This window comes from Pseudopodoces humilis, chromosome 4, assembly GCF_049639895.1.
Source record: "Pseudopodoces humilis isolate 2021_Gansu_Grassland_sample_001 chromosome 4, ASM4963989v1, whole genome shotgun sequence".
In the NCBI taxonomy this organism is placed as follows: domain Eukaryota; kingdom Metazoa; phylum Chordata; class Aves; order Passeriformes; family Paridae; genus Pseudopodoces; species Pseudopodoces humilis.
This window is the reverse complement of record NC_142203.1, coordinates 21,236,918-21,255,485: the sequence shown is the minus strand read 5'-3', so window position 1 is coordinate 21,255,485 and position 18,568 is coordinate 21,236,918. Positions and strand designations below refer to the sequence as shown.

Below are 18,568 nucleotides of genomic sequence, written 5' to 3'. Positions count from 1 at the left end.
TTTATATTTTTAAATAAAATGACGTTTTTATTTTCTTTTAAAAAAGCAGATTTCTTTTTTAATTTTTGTGAGTGTAGACCAAAATTGTCATTCACCTTCACCTTAACTTTAGAAACGCAATTTTGCATTATCATGCCCAACGCAATGGGAAATTCTACTTAACAACAGCACTTCACATAAATTTTAATATTTAATAGGACTCTATTTTTCTAGAGATAGTAGGTTTATGCTAAACCTTTAAAATTTCAGAAAAAACGGGCATTAAAATGTAATTAAAAGCAATGCCCTTTTAAACTATTCCAGGTGACTAACTGAGAGGAGGTGTCCAAACTTGATATAATCTGAAGTACTTAATGCTCCAGAGCTCAGGGAAACTTTTTCATTGTAGTACACGACAGCTAAGGATGACTTACACTGTGGGAAAGTTGAATAAGATTTCAAAGTTGTAATGGACCAAACATTATATTTGTATGAATGGTTATACTTACACTGGTGAAATCTCTCTATTTTCTGCAGGTGCTGAATTTGGCTACAGGTCTGTACCCAACCAGGCTCTACAGCCACAGACAATTTGACATAGAACAGCAACAAGCAGAAACCTACTGCAGACGCTACAGGGTTTTCACAATGAAACAGAGTCTAACTTCTCCTTTGAAGTGCACTGTGCAATTACACAACAGAGCAGCACAGCTATTTGTGGCTTTAAACCTTCAGCAACACTTACAGCAGAACACAGTGAACATGAAATATTATTGTGTCACAGATGAGCACATGGATTTCAAGTTGAAAATACTAGAAAATTAAATTACATTTTTATGTGATTCGTGGTGGATCAATTGCAATTCCACTTTGTCGAACATTTAACTGAAGCATGAAATATTTGGTAAAAATGTGTGAAACTATGGATTCATTTATCAGCCTCCAGAATGGTCCAGTACTTTTACAGATTGCTACATAACAAATTCCAGCAAAACAAAACTCCCTTTCGGCCAATAAAATAAAATGCAACAGAAACAATACTACCACCACCACTACCAAAACCCAACAAGCAAAACACCAAACCAAATAACAATATTGTGTTTATAATATTTACAGCTGGTTTATCATTACGCTTCATTTACATCTAAAAAATAGATGCTATCACTGCCTATGAGTATTTGCATATGAAATCATAAATCCAAAGTACAAAAGGAAACACTAATACTTCATATTGGTTTCTTTCAAGAGGTAATTTTGGGGGAACAAATAAAGCAGTGAATGGTATCCCAAGAATAAATTTCCAGGATAAAATTTTTTATTTCTGCAAAACCAGTATGATAATTCTATTATCTTTGAACAAAACAATGGTAAGAGAGTGTGCCTATACTGAACTAAATTTGATATATACAGTCCAAATGCACCATAAATAGTTTTATGTAGAAAACACTCTGAATGTTTAAAAGTATTGATTGGTTGAAAAGATGAAATGAATGGTATGCAAATTTGAGCAATTAAACCATGAAGGGATAGAATACAAATGGAAAATAAACGAAGTCTTTGGGACCTTCAAAACTCTTACAAGATGGGAAGGATCAGGTGAGGACCACCTCCCCAAGGTGAGTGGGACCTGTTTGCTTCAGTATCACCACAAACAGAATACAATGGAGTTGATTCACACTCATCTGGAATTTTGGCGTTATCTAAAAGGGGAAAAAGCAGCAGAATTTTATTCCCAGAACATTAATAGCTTTGGAAGATTCAAAGTCATACATCCTGTTTCACTGAATGTTTCAATGACCAAAAATGCAGTTTTCCTTGTCTGATGAAAATCAGAAGTATCAGTTCAGCTAAATTACACTTTTGGTTATCTGGGATATGTGGTTTAGCACTTAGACCAGTCCTGGAAGTAGCTTTGAAACAGTGCAAATCTAAAGAGCAAAGCTGGAAAGTAGTTCCAGTTAAGTTCATATAAAATGCTCCTTCTATTAAAGAGTTACTTGAACTATTATGGAATTGTCTAGGTTTCATTTTACCAGGGATTTTTACTTCTAACTTATGCGGTTCTGTCACTATACCCTCAGAATCTATGTAATGTTTTTATGTAACTGGTCACTGCCACTGCAAAGAATCCTTGAATCAATGCCTCAAGCTGAAGTTTCTAATTCTACACTAGATATCTGACTTTTTTTGAATGCTTATCTTTGTGATAAATTATTATGGTGTGATTTAAATGGCAAAAGACTTGGCTACATCAAGTATTGTTTTAAGTCTAAACAGAAACATTATCTGGGAAAAATCACTTCATGTGTTCTCACTGTAAGCAGTTGGGTACATGGCCTCAAATATATCCGATGGCCATCTGATGACCTCTGTTAGTAAGATTCAGCATTAAATACATTATTTATTGCAGCCATTGGCTAGAGCTCTCTAGAAGCAATCCTGTAGTCTCCCAGCACCAGAGGCTTGCTCTGCCTCACTACAGTACTGTGTTAGCAGCTAGCTTCTCTGGAGTTCCACGAGAACAGACTTTTTCAATCTGGACTTATGAAAAGTAGCTATAAAATAATTTCCACAACCTTAATAACTTGGCACATGCCGAATGAGGTATGCAAGTGCTGTGAAGCAGGCCCTTGTCAACACAAGCTTCAAACAAGGACAAGTGCAGGGGGACTCTGCACCTTTGCAGGGGCAAGCCCTGGCATCAACACAGGCTGGGGAGTGAATGGACGGAGAACAGCCCTGCTAAGAGAAATCTGGGGTGCTGGTGGATGAGAGGTTACATAGGTGCTGCCCAGAAAGCCAAACATGTCCTGGGCTGCATCCAAAGCAGTGTGGGCAGCAGGGGAGGGAGGGGATTGTGCCGCTCTGCTCTGCTCTGGTGAGACCTACCTGGAACACTGCATCCTCCTCTGGGGTCCCAGCACAGGAAAGACATGGACCCACCTGTTGGAGCTAGTCCAGAGGAGGGACACAAAAGTTGTGAGAGGGCTGGAGAACCTCCCCTGTCAAGAAAGCCTGAGAGATTAGGGATTATTCAGCCTGGACAAAAGAGTAAAGGGAGACTTGATTGCAGTATTTGAATACTTTAAAAGGGGGCATACAAAAACAAATGTGGACAGACTTTTTAGTAGTGCCTGCAGTTATAGGACAAGGAGTAATGGTTTTAGACTAAAGGAGCATAGATTCAGGTTAGATATAAGGAAGCTTTTTTTATGGTGAGGGTAGGGAAAAAATGGAACAGGTTTCTCTAAGTGATTATGGATTTCCTATCCCTGGAAACATTCAGTGTCAGCTTGGACAGGGCTCTGAGCAACGAGATGTAGCTGAATCCATGCCTGCTCATGCTAAGGGTTTGGAATAGATGATCTTTAAAAGTTCCTTCTAGCCCAAACTATTCTATGGTTTGATACTATGACTGATACACTGCAAAATATTAAGAGACAGATTCAACATGTTTCAATATTGCCATCTTAATGTGGTAGTGAGTGAAAAAAGAAACGTTAGGGACATTAGACATCACCTGCACAGATTGTTTTTAGCTGAAGCAGTAAGTAAGATATGTCAATCTCTCCCTCTCTTTTCCTTCTTCTTGTCCCTTTGTGATTTTCATCATCCGCCTTGCCCAGTAGCTACTTCATAAATGCATGATTCTAAAAATTCTTTCTGACATCTGTTTCCAATTCATCTTTGTTCATGCCCTTTTCAAGCTCCATATTCTATCATCAGTACACTGGGCCCAATTCAACCCTGATGCAATAACCTAGGCACTGGCTCTAGGGATGGTTTTGGTCTTTTCTATTCAGAGGGTTAATTTCTGTCTAAGCTAGTTAAAATGATATTTCAATGCAATTCCCTTTTAACTGTCATGTTCTATAAGATGCATCTGTACTTCTATAATTTCCTTTTACTCCCAGGACCACTTCTATGGCTTTTATAAAATGTTATCTGCTTTATGCTGCACTTCTTCTATTTGAAATCCCAGCAATGCTCCTAGCTTTCCTGTGGTTATGTTAGTCATAAAAGTTCAAAAGAAAACTTCCTGTTTAATCAAAGGACTTCCAGGCATTATGAGAATTAAAAAAAAAAAAAAAAATAGCGCACACGAAGATACAGAGCAAATGTCCTCTGTCCATTCCTTGCATATTCAATAGAAAACCAACGAAAGTTAAATGTTTTATCATTTCATGTCACCTGCCTTTCAGGAAAGAAACTTTGTGAAGAGGTCACTTAGAGATTACCTATAAACCTAACCTAAGACACTGATGATGAAGTCAGAATATTTTCTGGGTTAGCTTGTTGTTCTTGAATTTTTCTTCCATTTTTTTTCTTCACTTCTACTTCACCCTCTGCATTCCACTTCAGTATGGTCCTTCCTTTCATTGCCTCTTAATCTTGCTTATTCATCTTCTCCAAAGTTCTCCCCGTTTCAGCCCTGCAATGGCATGGCAAGGCTTAGACAATGGCATTTGGCCACGTAATGCTGTTTCTGAGCCATAAATTAAGGTTTGGCCCTTTGGAGGGGAGAGTAGGTAATAACATCCTATTGCTTTCTGCTCTGCAGTACTTGCTGCAATCAGCAGCCCCTTAACAAATGCAACCCTCAACAATGCCCCAGGTTCCAACATCTGATGCTTAATAACCTTTGACAGGTGTTAAAGGGACTCAAATCATAACTGCCCAATAAAATTTTATGTCTTAAAAAGAGCAAGAAATAACAGCATAAGCTTGCAGTTGTTTGCTACAACACTGTTATGTACAGATACGCACACAGAGAAATGCTTACAAATGTTTTTAAATTTTTCATGTTAGAAACAGTAGCAAGCTCCTCCATTCAAGCTGGAGCTTTGGCTTTTTAAAATAAATTATTAAAGCATCATTCTAAAATTATGTGCCCAGAAAAAAGTTTTGCATTTTGAAAGCTTGACCAGAGGAACATTTTTTTTCTAGTTTTTCCACAGTTATGTTAGAAACACTTAAATATTTGCTTCCATATAAATATGGGCATGACATAATAACAGAAAAAAATAAAATAGTTTTAAAAATTTTATCACTAAGCCAAAATACTTGCTACTGTTGTAAAAGCTTCTAATGCAAAATGAATGTGGCACCTGTATAGTTTGGACAGCCAAAGAGCTCTCTGACAGTAAGCAAAAATGATGAAAAGCGAGTCTGTAAAATGTTTGGGTTTTAATATCTCAAGTCACTTTAAGCACTTGGGTTGGGAAAAGCATTACTAAGTAATGAGAAATCACCAAAACACTCCTCCAAAGGAAAGAAGCCAAACAGACTTTTCACTGTTGTGCATCACAAGAAACAGATGGTAAGTGATAAACAAGTTACCACAATAAATTGGACCCTTACCAAGAAAATAGGGACTAAAGTGAACCACTAAATCCCATGTCCCTGTGGCACATGACCTGTTCACCCACTAGATGCATTCCTCTCCCTTTCAGTTCCTCCAGAAATAAGTCAGGGAAAATGTATTCTAATCATCCTTCCCCTGCACTCTTCATCATCTCTTTGCACTTCACTGATGTCTGCCTTCAGGTGGATTCAATTTGCCCAAGAATTAATTCTTCTGGCTGGGTTCATGCTGTAATTTATTACCAGTCTTCACAAAAAAAAAAAAGAGGAAGCTGTGAGGAAGGTCAGGTCTACAACGGTTAGCTACATTAACAATATAACATTGTTTATAAATTAAATTTGTACTGTAGCATCCAATAGCAACTACATTCAATTGCAACCAAAAATCACATGTTCTGCTTGCTTATGGTCAGTGCAATTTGTAAGGTTCCTCTGAAGATACAAAAAACTGACCTTGGGACCCTTATTTAGGAAAGGAAGAGGCAGTTCTGGTTCTATCACAGATAAGAGATTATACAGTATATAATTTCATAACCAAACAATACATACACTGAAAGTTTTCTGAAAAATTACTTTCTGTGCTATGATCCTTCTATTTAGTCCTTTCAACATAAAAGAAACTGGAGTTGTTCTTTTAACACAGAATAAAGTAAATGTGAAATTGAAATGTGAAGAAAACTCTCCTTTGATTTTGTTTGTGTAATGCATTATGGAAACAGACCACAGCATGTGCCACTGCATTCAAGCTTCATGCTGTGTATATATTTGAGAGCCTGGGCCTTGAGAAGAAAAGCCAGGTAGAGAAGGTAGGCCAGCCTTTTCCAATTTCCATGCTACACCAAGGCATAATGATGGCATCAGGCTCATGTTAATGGAGAGTGCCCTTTTTTGCCATCACACAGTACCAAAGCAAATCTGTATGGGAAGAAATGCTGAACGTGCATTGCACTCCAGCTGCTGTGATTTCCATCTGGGCCAGGCTTGGGCAACAGGGCAACTCCACCAAGGTAGTGCCAACATGTGAACATGAATCACTTGGTGGGTTCACCTCAGCTGGCCACCAGGTGCCCACCAAGACACTCTATTGCTCCCATCCTCAACTGGATGGGGCAACAAAATATGACAAAATGCTAATGGCATGAAGAGATAAGGACAGGGAGATCCTTCATCTGTTACCATCACAGGCAAAACAGACTCGACTTGAAGAATTTGATCTACTGCCAATCAAAGGCCAGAGTGGAATAATGAAAAATAAGGACAATATGTTATCACAGATGTGCACCAACATTGTTAACAGCTCAGCTTTGGTCAGCAGCAGATCCATCTTTGAGAAAATGGCTTTGTCTGACATGGGGACAACTTCTGGCATCTTGTCACAGATGTCACCCCCGCAGCCCCCACCCCTTTGCCACATAAACCGAACATATGTGATAACCCAGCCTATCTAAATTTGGGGCCCTAGGAAATCTGCAACTTTCCTTGTCCAAGTCTGTACCAAAAATTACAAATCACTCCCTGGCAGAAGCAAAGAGCACAGCAGTGTCCTTAATCTGTCTTCTGTTTCCATGCACTGGTTTCTAAAAAATGAAAATGCAGGACATGTAGGTCACTGATGACCACATATGGTCTTATCAACGCATCTGGGAGACCATCTTCTATCAGATAACAAAGACTCATAGGGTAAATTAGAGAAAATACAAACCATAGAATTCCAGAATGGTTTGTGTTGTAAGGGACCTCAAAGATCATCTACTTCTAACTCCCCTGCCATGGACAGGGATGTCTTCCACTACACCAGGTTGCTCAGAATCCCATTCAACTTAGTCTTGAACACTTCTGAAAATGGGGATCCACAACTTCTCTGGGAAACCTGTTCCAGTACCTCACCAACCTGATAGTAAAGAAATTCTTCCTAATACCTAATTTAAACCTAATACACTTCAGCCTGAAGGCATTACCTTTTGTCTTGTAATAAGTCTTTCTCCAAGTTTCATATACGGTCCCTTTCAGGTACTGTAAGGCTGGAATTAGATCACCTCAAAGCATGCTCTTCTCCAGTTCTATCTTTCTTTCCTCTTAGGAGAGGTGCTCCATCCTACTAATCACCTTGGTGTCCCTGTTCTGGACTTAATCAACAGGTTGATTCCTGTGCCGGCAACCCCAGAGCTGAATGCAGCAGATCCCTTCCAGCTGGGGTCTCACCAGAGCAGAGCAGAGGGGCACAATCCCCTCCCTCCCCTGCTGCCCACGCTGCTTTGGATGCAGCCCAGGACAGTTTGGCTCTCTGGGCTGTGAGTGCTCATGGCTGGGTCATGTCCAGTCTCTCATCCACCACCACCACCAAGCCCTTCTTGGGGTGCTCTCAAAACCTTCATTCCCAGCCTGGACTGATACTGGGGGTTGTCCAAACCCAGGTGCAGCACCTTGTGCTTGGCCTTTTTGAATCTCATTAAGGTCCCACAAACACAATTCTGGACCTTGTCCAGGTCCCTCTGGATGGCATCCCATCTTCAGGAGTGTCACCGCACCACCCAGCTTGGTGTCATCTGCAGATTTGCTGAGGGTGCACTCCATCCTTTTGTCTACGTCATAAATGAAGATATTAAATAACTCTGGTCCCAGTACAGATGCCTGAGGGCACCACTTGCCACTGAGGTCCACTGGGACTCTGAGCCATTGACTACTACCCTCTGGATGTCACCATCCAACAAATTCTTTCCATCTAACAGCTGATCTGCAGAGTCCTTATCTCTCCAATTTAGAGAGAGCGATGTTGTGAGGGGACCACGCAAAGGCCATACTGAAGTCCAGATAAATGGCAGCTGTAGCCCTTCCCTTAGGCACTGGTGCAGCCACTCCACCACAGAAGGCCACCAGGCTGGTCAGGCAGGACTCACCCTTGGTGCAGCTGTACTGGCTGCCTCTAATCATCTCCCTGTCCTCCATGTGCCTTAGCAGAACTTCTAGGAGGATCTGTTGCATCGTCTTCCCAGGCATGGAGATGGGGTTGACATGTCGGTACTTCCCAGGATCCTCCTTTATACCCTCCTTAGTGATGGGTACAGCAACCATTTCTCCTGTCACCTGGGACTTCACCTGGCTGCTATGAATTTGTTAATGTCATCAAGAGTGGATTGGGAAGTCCATCAGACAATTTCCTCAGGACTCTGGAATGCTTCTCATTTGGTCCCAGATTTATATATATTCAGGTTCCTCAGGTGGTCTTGAACCTGTTCTTCACTTAGAGTAGAAAGGACTTTGTTGTCCCAGTCCCCAGCCTGCTGTCCATCCAGTTGAGGCTTGTGGTAAGAGGGGCTGCCAGTGAAGACAGAGGCAAAAAAGTTGTTGAGTGCCTCAGCCTTCTCCTCATGAAGAGCTGATGTACAGTCCACAGTTTTTCCAATCAATATACACAAAGCAGAGTGATACAAGTTTGTCTTATCAAACCAACAATTTCCAGTTAAACAGAAAGCTAATACCATAGCTTTCTGCTCTTCATAATTTATAATACGTACCTTTCTTCCTAGAATTTTATAGCACTATGATAAAGCTCCCTGCTTTGTATTTCCGACATTTAAAGCTTCCACTCATAGATCAAATTTTCCTTGAAAACACAGCACAAAGCACAGGTGCTGAAAGCTCATGAAATATTCATTTAAATACGATTTAAAAGATTCATTGCATGTCTGAGAGAAAAATAATTAATGTCCTGCATGCACGGTTAATGAGTGATAGGGAATGAAAACTGTTAAAAACATACTAGTACATACAAATGCTTTTCTACTAGTTTCCTGCCTGAGTCTGTGAATTCAGACAAGATCAACAGTGGAGTTTGTTACACTGGCGGTCCCCTTCCTAGAAATCAACATGTCAATTTATTTACAACCTTACTTCTTATCCTCAGCCTTAAAAGAAATGACTGAACACCATGGCTTCCTGTAGTTGGAGCCGAGTATCAAAAAAAAGAAATGGATGAAAATAAGCAATGTATGTAAAAAACACATTAGTACAAGAAAATTTAAATGCTGAGCCTTAGGCTGATACGTATTTATTAATCTGCTGCAGCAATTTCCTTGTTTAATTATTCTTCTGCCTAAGTAATACAATTCAGGCTCTAAATTCTGTTTCCCACTTGGAGAGTTACCAAGTGGGAAAGTGATCAGAACTGACCTCAGATGATACAAAATTATAAGATACTTGGACCAAGGTCCTCCATTCCCTGTACTCTTGTACTGAACACTGGCATAATTGGCCTGCATATCACCGTGACAAGTTCAAATCAGAATGACAATAAACCAAACAAAATAGATGCACTTTAAGACCTATAACAAGACAGTGTTAGCTGCTGGCTTTCAGATGTAGACACTTCTTATTTTTTTTTAAATGATTTCCTAATCTCTTTTGGCCACAAAGACATGATATCCTTTTCATGCAAATAAATAATAATTTACTCAATAAATTGAAACAAAAGATTTTGCTACTAAGAAAAATAGTACTATCATAAAATGAGGACTATTTCAATATTTACAGCCCTTTTGCAAGTTTTGGCAAACCCCAAGTTTAAATTGTTTTCAAATAGCACAGCTGGTCTTCAAGCAGTGTCCAACAACAAGTCTGCTAGTTAGACATGACCTTAAAATATTGCTCTTGTACTTAAAAATTAGGTCATGACAGGGAAAAAAAATCATCAGTCTCTAAAGTAATCAGGATCATATTCAGTTGCATATACAGATTTCAAATATATAAATTACAAATTATGTATTATCATAGCTGTATTTCCTCACTTTTTCAGCAGGTGTGATTACTGGTGTTAAAGACATCTATCAAAGAGTGATATACCTTATCAGTAACATGACTGAGCCTACAAAATTATTTTTAATACATTAATAAAAAAAATCTGACTTTATTATGAAAAAAATATTTTAGGTCATGAAAACAAATGCACCACAAAAATCTGACCTGTTGGCTTGCCCAAGCTTTCCTGAAGAGATTCATAACCAGTGTTATTAATAAGTCACCTCAGTCACCAGGTCAATGCAGGTACATACCTATGACAGTCTACATAACCTGTTGGAGGAGTCTTACATTTTCTTTTTGTAAGCCTTGAATTCTTTTTGTCAAAATTCATGGGAGCCTCGAATCTTTATCCAATGAGTCTCTTTCTCAGACTGTTTAGGAGCTATTGATATATGTTTAACAGAATTCCACTAAATTCATTGTTTTGTTGATAATTTTTTTGTATGTTGGTTTTTCACTAAGTAGTATTTCAATTGTCAAAATTCCTCAGAAGGTGAAAATGTGACCATTACTAATGTATTTAAAGATGCTAAAACATATTGTATTTTATATCACAAAGAAATATTTTTTCTTTCCCTTTTCTTTATTTTTTTTTTCCGGGTTGGTTAGGGTTTGTGGTTTTCTGTTTTGTACTGGTCCTTTTCCTTTTTCTTCCTTTTCCTTTTCTTCTTTCCTTATTTTATTTCTTTTTTTAATTTATTTTGAAGGAATACAAAACTGACAACTAAAAAGAGAAAAGAAAAATAAGAATACACAACTTCCATGTCATACTTGCTAGGACAAAAATAAGAAAAATATCCCCCAGAAACAAATAAAGTCCTTAGCAGAAAAAAAGCTTGACTATTATCTTACTAATGCAAATGAGAATGATATTTTTCCTGTTGTAAAAAATCCATTTTTGTTTAATTCATATCTGTAAGGGTTATTCTTTAGACAATAAACATCCACCAGAAGTTCTTTATGTATTTCTTACTTTACCAGTAATATGACAACTTTGTGCAGAAATATATTATAAATGTCTCAGAAATAGGGTGCTAGATTTCCTTAATTCTTATGAAAAAGTCTGTTGTACTAGAAGGATTCATTAAATCACATGATAACACATCTCAAAATCTTATTTTTATTGTATTTTGTCCTTCAAAATTTTGGTGAAGCCAAACAACATATTTGAAACATAGGTAGCAGTGTAGACATGAAATTATTTCTCCTGCATTCTTTTCCTGCTTTGTTGAAACAAATCAGAGTCAAAAAAACAGGTCAAGGAAAAGCTCACATCTCTGTGACAAGGTTGATTCTTTTTCCACTCTCACAGTCTGGCTGACTGACCGATTTGAGGAATAAACATTGTTTCAGACAGCCAGGGCCAATCAACTGGTTCACTGCGGCACTGCAAAAATGTCTGTAGTTGACTTATTATAGGGCTAACACAGGAATCATCAGAATAGTTGGGTGAGGATGTGTTTCCCAGAAACAGAGCAGGGTTAAATAAAGTTACATCAGCACTGGAATTTGAAGAGTGTTTGTTTATGGCTGCATCTAAAGACTGATCCTGAGATCAATACCTGCATAGCTGACAAGCACTTTGGCTGCCAAAGGATTTGTCATTACAGTTTATCTATGGTACAGCTGTTCTGCTGTAGATTTTCCACAGAGATACAGAAAGAGGGTTTGTTCAGAAATCGTAATTCTAGACGGTAGAGAAACACTTCCATATATATTCATAAAAGCCATCCAACACATTTCTCTCAAGTCACCATATAAGTAGGAGCAATTCATTAACACTCTGAGCAATTTGTACTGAGTTGTGCCTGTCTATAAAAAATAAAGTTTGACATTTTAATTTTTTCATTGCTTCTGGCATGCTTAACTGATTCTTTTCATCTCTTCTCTGTCAAGTACAAAACTGCACCTGCTGGCTACATCAGAAAAATATATTTTTCGTCTGTATTTTAATGAAAAGTGTATCAGTTCTTTTAATGGCTAACAGTGAGCATTAGAGTAAATTACTCTGCCTTCCTGCTTACATCCCATCCAGCATTTTCCTTAGACTTGGTACGTCTCATTTCTAGAGAAATCCAGAATTAATTAAAAGACTTCATACTGTGGATTACTGACTACTTTTCCAAATAAGCTCTTCTTATTGTGAAGAATTTTAATGTATTTTCTATTTAATGTATTTCTAGTCTGATATTATTAATTCAGACAATACCTATATTTTTTTGCAATATTAATGTGTCTTCTGCTGTTAGAAACATTATTTCCACTGAATTAATGAATAAGGTCCCTATAAACATTTAGTCTAAAGCAAGTAAGAAATTTTTAACTTTCAGTATGAAATTACTTTTCCTTTTTCTGAATTTGTAATTTGCACTTTTTCTGAAGAGCAATTACAAAGAAAAGATATTTTCCAGTAACAGCTCACTAGATCTTAGCACTCTTAGTCACTGCTTGTGAGGGGGCTGACCCTGGCTGGATGAAAGCCCATGAAAGATTTTCTATCACTCTCTCTCCTCAGCTGGACAGGGTAGAGAAAATGTAACAAAAGGCTGATGAGTTGAATAAGGTAAAGGAAGAAACCTCCTCACCAATTACAACTGCAGAAAAAACAGACTGGATTTGGAGAAATTAATTTATTACCAATCAAATAAGAGTAGGAATATAACAAATAAAAACTAAATCCTAAATCATCTTCTTGCACTCTTCCCATCTTCCATGGTTCAATGTCACTCCTGATTTCTCTACCTCTTCTCCAGGCTAAATAACCCAAAGTCCATCACTCTTCCCTTCTAGGGAAGGTGTTCCATCCTTCTGCTCAGTCTTGAGGCCCTTCTCTGGACTTGCTCCAATAGGTCTGTGTCTTTTCTGTACTGAGGACTCCAGAACCAGCTGCAGTATTCCAGTATTCCAGCAAACGAGAAGAGAATCATTTTCCTTAACCCGTAGGTCACACTTTTGATGTGACCAGGATATAGTTGGCTTTCTGGGCTATGTTCACACATCACCAGCTCATGTCCAAACTCTGATCCCCCAGTACCCATTAAGTCCTCAGCAGGGCAGCTCTTGATCTGTTCATCCTCCAGCCTACATGGATACTGGGGGCTGACATGACCCAGGTGCATCACTTTGCACTGGCTTCATTGAACCTCATGAGTTTCCCATGGACCCACCTCTCAAATGGCATCTTGTCCTTCAGGAGTGTCACCGCACCCATTCAGCTTTGTGTCATCTGCTGAGGGTGCACTCAACCCCTTCAGATATGTCATTAATGAAGATACTAAGTAATACTGGTCCTGGTACAGACCCCTGAGGGCACCACTTGCCACTGATTTCTATCTGTACATCAAGCTGTTGACCAGTTTCCTCTTATTTGGATGTGACCATCCAAATAATCCCTACTCCTGACTGAATAGTCAACCCATATGTCTCCAGTTCAGAAAGAAGGATTTTGGAGAGAAATTAGTCCAATGTCCTACAGGAGTCAGATGTCTGTAGCGCTTCCCCCACCCACTGATGTAGTCTCTGCATTGTAGAAGATCACAAATTGGTCAGCTGTGCTGACTGTCTCTAAGCACCTCCCTGTCCTCCATGTGCCTTGGCAGAGCTTCTAGGAGGACCTGTCCCATGACCTTCCCAGGCACAGAGGTGAGACTGACAGATTGGTAGCTCCGAGGCTTCTCCTTTCTACCCTTTTTTAAGATGGGTTGGTTTAATGTTTCCCTTTTTTTGGTCGCCTGGGAACTCCCCTGACTGCCATGACTTTTTGAGTATCATGGAGAGTGGGTTGGCAACTACAGCAGCCAGTTCCCTCAGGACTCTAGGATGCATCTCATTGGGTCCCACAGACTTATGTACATTCTGGTTCTTTGGGTGCTCATAGACCTGACCCTCATTTACAGTGGGATGGACTTAGCTTCCCTTGCTGTCCATCCACTTGAGAGTTGTGGGAAGAGAGGTAGGCCACTGACTGAAGTCAAAAAGTTTAGTGCCTCAGCCTTCTCTTTGTCTGCTGTTACCAGTTTGCCAGTCTGTGTTCATCAGGGGCTGTATACTTTGACCTTCCTTTTCTGTCTGATTAACCTGTTGAAGCCCTTATTATTCTTTGCACCCCTTTGCCAAGTTCAGCTCTCACTATACCTTGGTCAGGAAGACCTCACACCTACTAGGCAATGTCTCCCTAAAGTCTTCCCAGGATACCTGTTTCTGCTTCCATTATCTGTGGATTTCCTTCTTTCTTTCTTGTTTAACTAGCAGGTTTTGATTCATCCATGCTGACCTCATGATCTGCTTTCCAGATTTCTTAAATGTGGGGAATGAGAGCTCCATGCACAGATCTTCCAGTACCGTTCTGCTCCCTTGTCCCAGTTTCCTAGGTGTGCCCATCCATTAACTTCTCAAAAAGCTGAAATACTGCTTTCCAAAAATTCAAGGTGCTGCCTTCACTCTTCTCCTGACCCCTGACTGGTACTGAGTTCCCTCCCAACTTGCTTCACCTTCACAGCTGTCCTTAAGCAACTGGTATGAAGCCCTGAAATCTAGGGACCAGGGAAATGAGAATGAGAATTAAAGCTCTTCTGGAATGGAGGAGTTGCCTAGGGCAGGGCAACCTAAGCCCACACTGTGACTTCCTGAAGTAAATAAAAAGAAGGATAGCAGCCACTGGTGGCTCCCTTTTGAGAGGAATGGAGGGCCCAATATGCCGACCAGACCCAACCCACAGAGAGGTGTGCTGCCTCCCTGAGGCCCGTGTAAGAGACATCACCAAGAAACAACCCAGCCTGGTACAACCCACTGATTATCAGCCTCTACTGGCTTATCGGGTAGGTAGCAATGAAATCCCACCAAGTAGGCTTCAGAGAGTCGAGCACCTCCCCAGGGCATTGAGACAACTGGTGAAGGGATCTGGAGTACAAGTTGTGTTCTCTCTGTCGTCCCATCTGCAGGGAATGATGGGGTAAGAAACAGGAAAGTCATGAAGAATAATACCTGCCTTAGACACTGGTGTGACCAGAAGCATTTTGGGGGTTTTGATCACCGGTCAGTTTATACAACACCAAGCCTACTGGCAACGAGGAGGGGGAAATTATCTTAGCTCAGGAGTTACCAGGATTTGTTGAGAGAGATTTAAACTCGATTTGAAGGGTATAGGGGCATAAACAATTTTTTAACTCCAGTATACAATCATCAGTATTTGCAAAAAAAAGGAAAAACAAAATATTCTGTAGGCATTAGAGATTTATACAAAAACACGCTATCATAATGTTCTGGTTTGCACATGCTAATTTATCCAAGGAGACCAATACACACAACTTTTCCTTAGGAAAATCAATGCTGAACTGGAAAGGAAATAAACACTTCCATGAGAATTTCTGTGACTGACTGGTTTTTTTCTTACCTCTTAATATAATCATCATATTAATCTCACCACTCAGGATTTTCAAGTAATGATAAGAACCCTATGTAAAGAGAAACAAGCTCTCGTATTGATGTTGTGATCATCATGTAAGCAACACTGAGGAATACACTTAAACACATCTGTTGGAAGTTCTTTTTTTATCATAATCTGCCTATTATTGTCCTTTCTTATGCAATTTTCCCCATTATTGCTTGCAAGATTGCATAAGAAGTTAGTTGAAATGTCAAACAATATCTAGAGACAGCTGTGATATCAGAAAGGTCTTACAAAAACATTTTTTTTTCCTTAATATAATTTACAAACAGTAAGATAGATTTTGCTAAGTTCCTTAAAGGATTGTGTACACACATCCAATATTTCAGGAATTAAAGAAAAACCTCTTGTCATGAGAAGAAGATTCAGCAATTCCTGGACCTTCACTCTTTATCTTTCCCAAGCAAGGCAGCAGAATGATTCTGGTTTTACTCATTCCTCAAAGCACTGCTCTTGGCTGGCTATCGAATGCAATTTATGTTCTACTTTTTTCCCACTTGTCTATAAAAGCCATTTTCATGCAGCAAAAGAGACATAGTCCTGAAATAACAAACCCAGCCCCTCAAAGTATGAAAAGTTCTAGTACACCTTCATCGTACCTGCATGATGATTCTCATCTTATTTGTATACCCTGACAGGAGAATGATTACCTCAAAAGTAAGAAAACCCTTGCTTTAAAATTTCTGAACATTTAGCATTAACAAAAGATTGGGCTACTTAAATACAGCCATGCTTCACCACTGAAACAATAGAGCTCAGCTGATGAAGACAGTGCAGGTGTAATTTCTTAACAAAACTCTCCCACCATGTAGCAATGACAACATTGTCATACATGAAAAAGTGCAAAGGCACAGAGAACAGGAGCAGACTTGCCCAGATGACTTGAGCACAGGCCTCTCTCCTGCAGCAGGATACATGGTCAGGTCCATTTATCCCAGCAGCTCCAGTCTCAGATAGCAAGAGAGCTCTTTGGCCAGCATGAGTTAGAGACATGTCAAATCATTTAAGATCAGAAATTAAAGTCAGCTTGCCTGTGCTCCTCAGAGCTATCCCAAGATGGATTACTACAAATCCCTTGCCAAAATTATGACTGATTGAGAAACTTGCTCTGTTAGGCTATTTGCCACCACAAAACAGGCGATGGAGATAAAATCCCTTCTACTTTTTTCCCAGTTAAAAACCATCAACATGTAACTGCTAGCAAAGATGAGGATGTACAGCAGTTTGCATGCACTGCTCCACAGGATACTAACCCACAGGATACCACCAGTGCTGGTGCTGCAGCTGCTTCAGCGATGGTCTGTGCTACAGAAATTTTACAGACACAGAGATTTTAGGCAGCAGCAAGTACATACTGCATGAGATATATCACAAATATCCCTATAAAACACAATGTGTTTATATAACAGGTGCCATAATTTTTTTCAGACTGGGTATTCTAGTAATTGTGATTAGCAAGGTTTACCATATATATTTCTACCACATGCCTTTGTGCACATTTCACCTGCAAGACCCTTCTGCACTTGTGAGCATTATTCTTTCAATATTTTTACTAGTTTGAGCAGTGGGTAGGTATTTTGCTTCCAAACACACACATACAGCTACAAACATGGCTCACAGCACATATACAAATAGGGTGTGAGAAATACTGCCTCTGCAAAAATATGTGCCCAATACTCACACCTACTTTAAGACTACAACAGACAAGTGACACAGCAACCACAGTACGATTTTATATGCACGTGCAAAATTACTGTTTGTGGCATTACTGAAAGGGAAGTTATAATTAGAATATGGAAAGAGAAAGATCTGAGCAAACATCCATGAAAAAATCTCTCTGGCAATTCAAGAATTCATAATGCTCTCTGCTGCAAAACCAATAAAGAGGTTATCTGAAGGAAGCTAATATCAAGAGCTGTAGTGTATTTGACTTATTTCATGTCGTATTTTAAAAACATTATTGATTTAATAATAAAAACATCGATGAATACTTGGAATTCTTTCTTGTTTTTAAGAAAAATGGATGATGTTAGGAAAGGTCCAGATGACGAGAAGGAAGAACAGCGACTTTTACCAGGTGGTAGAAAGATTCATGATCTTTTTGAATATTCCTACCTTATGTCCTTCAATAACAAAGGATTGTTATTGGATTTTGCTCTCCTAGTTCTCCTTTCTTGCAATGCATTCTTGTGTTAGCTTTTTTAATGAATGCCATTAATACAAGTTAAGTAATTTTCATTTCTTATTCTAATTTTTCTGTCTCCTTCATTAAATTGATAGAAACCACCTTCTCTGATTTGCATTTGAGAAGTCTAGATCTGGACAGTTTAGATTTTAAAATACCTCAGGGAATCAAAGCTAGACAGCAGACTGAAGTGATGGCAAACAGTGAATTAAAGCTCTGAGTACTGTTACTAGACATTAATTTTTTTCAGGTATTAACATATTTGCAAAACACTAAATGTAATCTCAGAGAATATTACATTTAAATTACAAATGCAGACAACTCCTGTCCAGTTCTGGTTAGTTTATTGGGTTTTCCTCAGTAAAGGTGTGAAGAATACTGTTTTGTAGGTGCTCAAAAATTATTCACAGACTTTACATTCCTAATATAAATGTAAAAAGTACTGCTGGCTGAATACACTATTATATTTGTCATTATGCCATTTCTATTAGCAGTTTCCAAACAGTGCTGCTAAATTTAAAGTTAATTGATTACTACATTTTAAAAGTTTACCTGTTTTAACCTTAATTTTATTCTGACACGTTATTAATGTGAAATTATTACACTGATGAAAATACCTTGCAATAGGACACAGGCCAGAGACATTCTCATTAAAACATAATTGATTCAATGTTTGTACTATGATTTAACAGAGACCTTGGAACATGTTGTATTAAAGAAAGCCTGGGTTGTCAAACTCTGCAGAAAAACAATGTTTTTGTTTTTGAACATTTTGAAACTGCATTTCTGGCCAAAGA

General features: G+C 38.9%; 1 protein-coding gene across 2 annotated transcripts in view; it reads right to left on the bottom strand.

Annotated features, from left to right (window-relative positions):
- The window catches only part of PRR16 (proline rich 16), a 142,359-nt gene that overhangs the window by 26,422 nt on the left and 97,369 nt on the right, over positions 1 to 18,568 (bottom strand). The window lies entirely within an intron of this gene.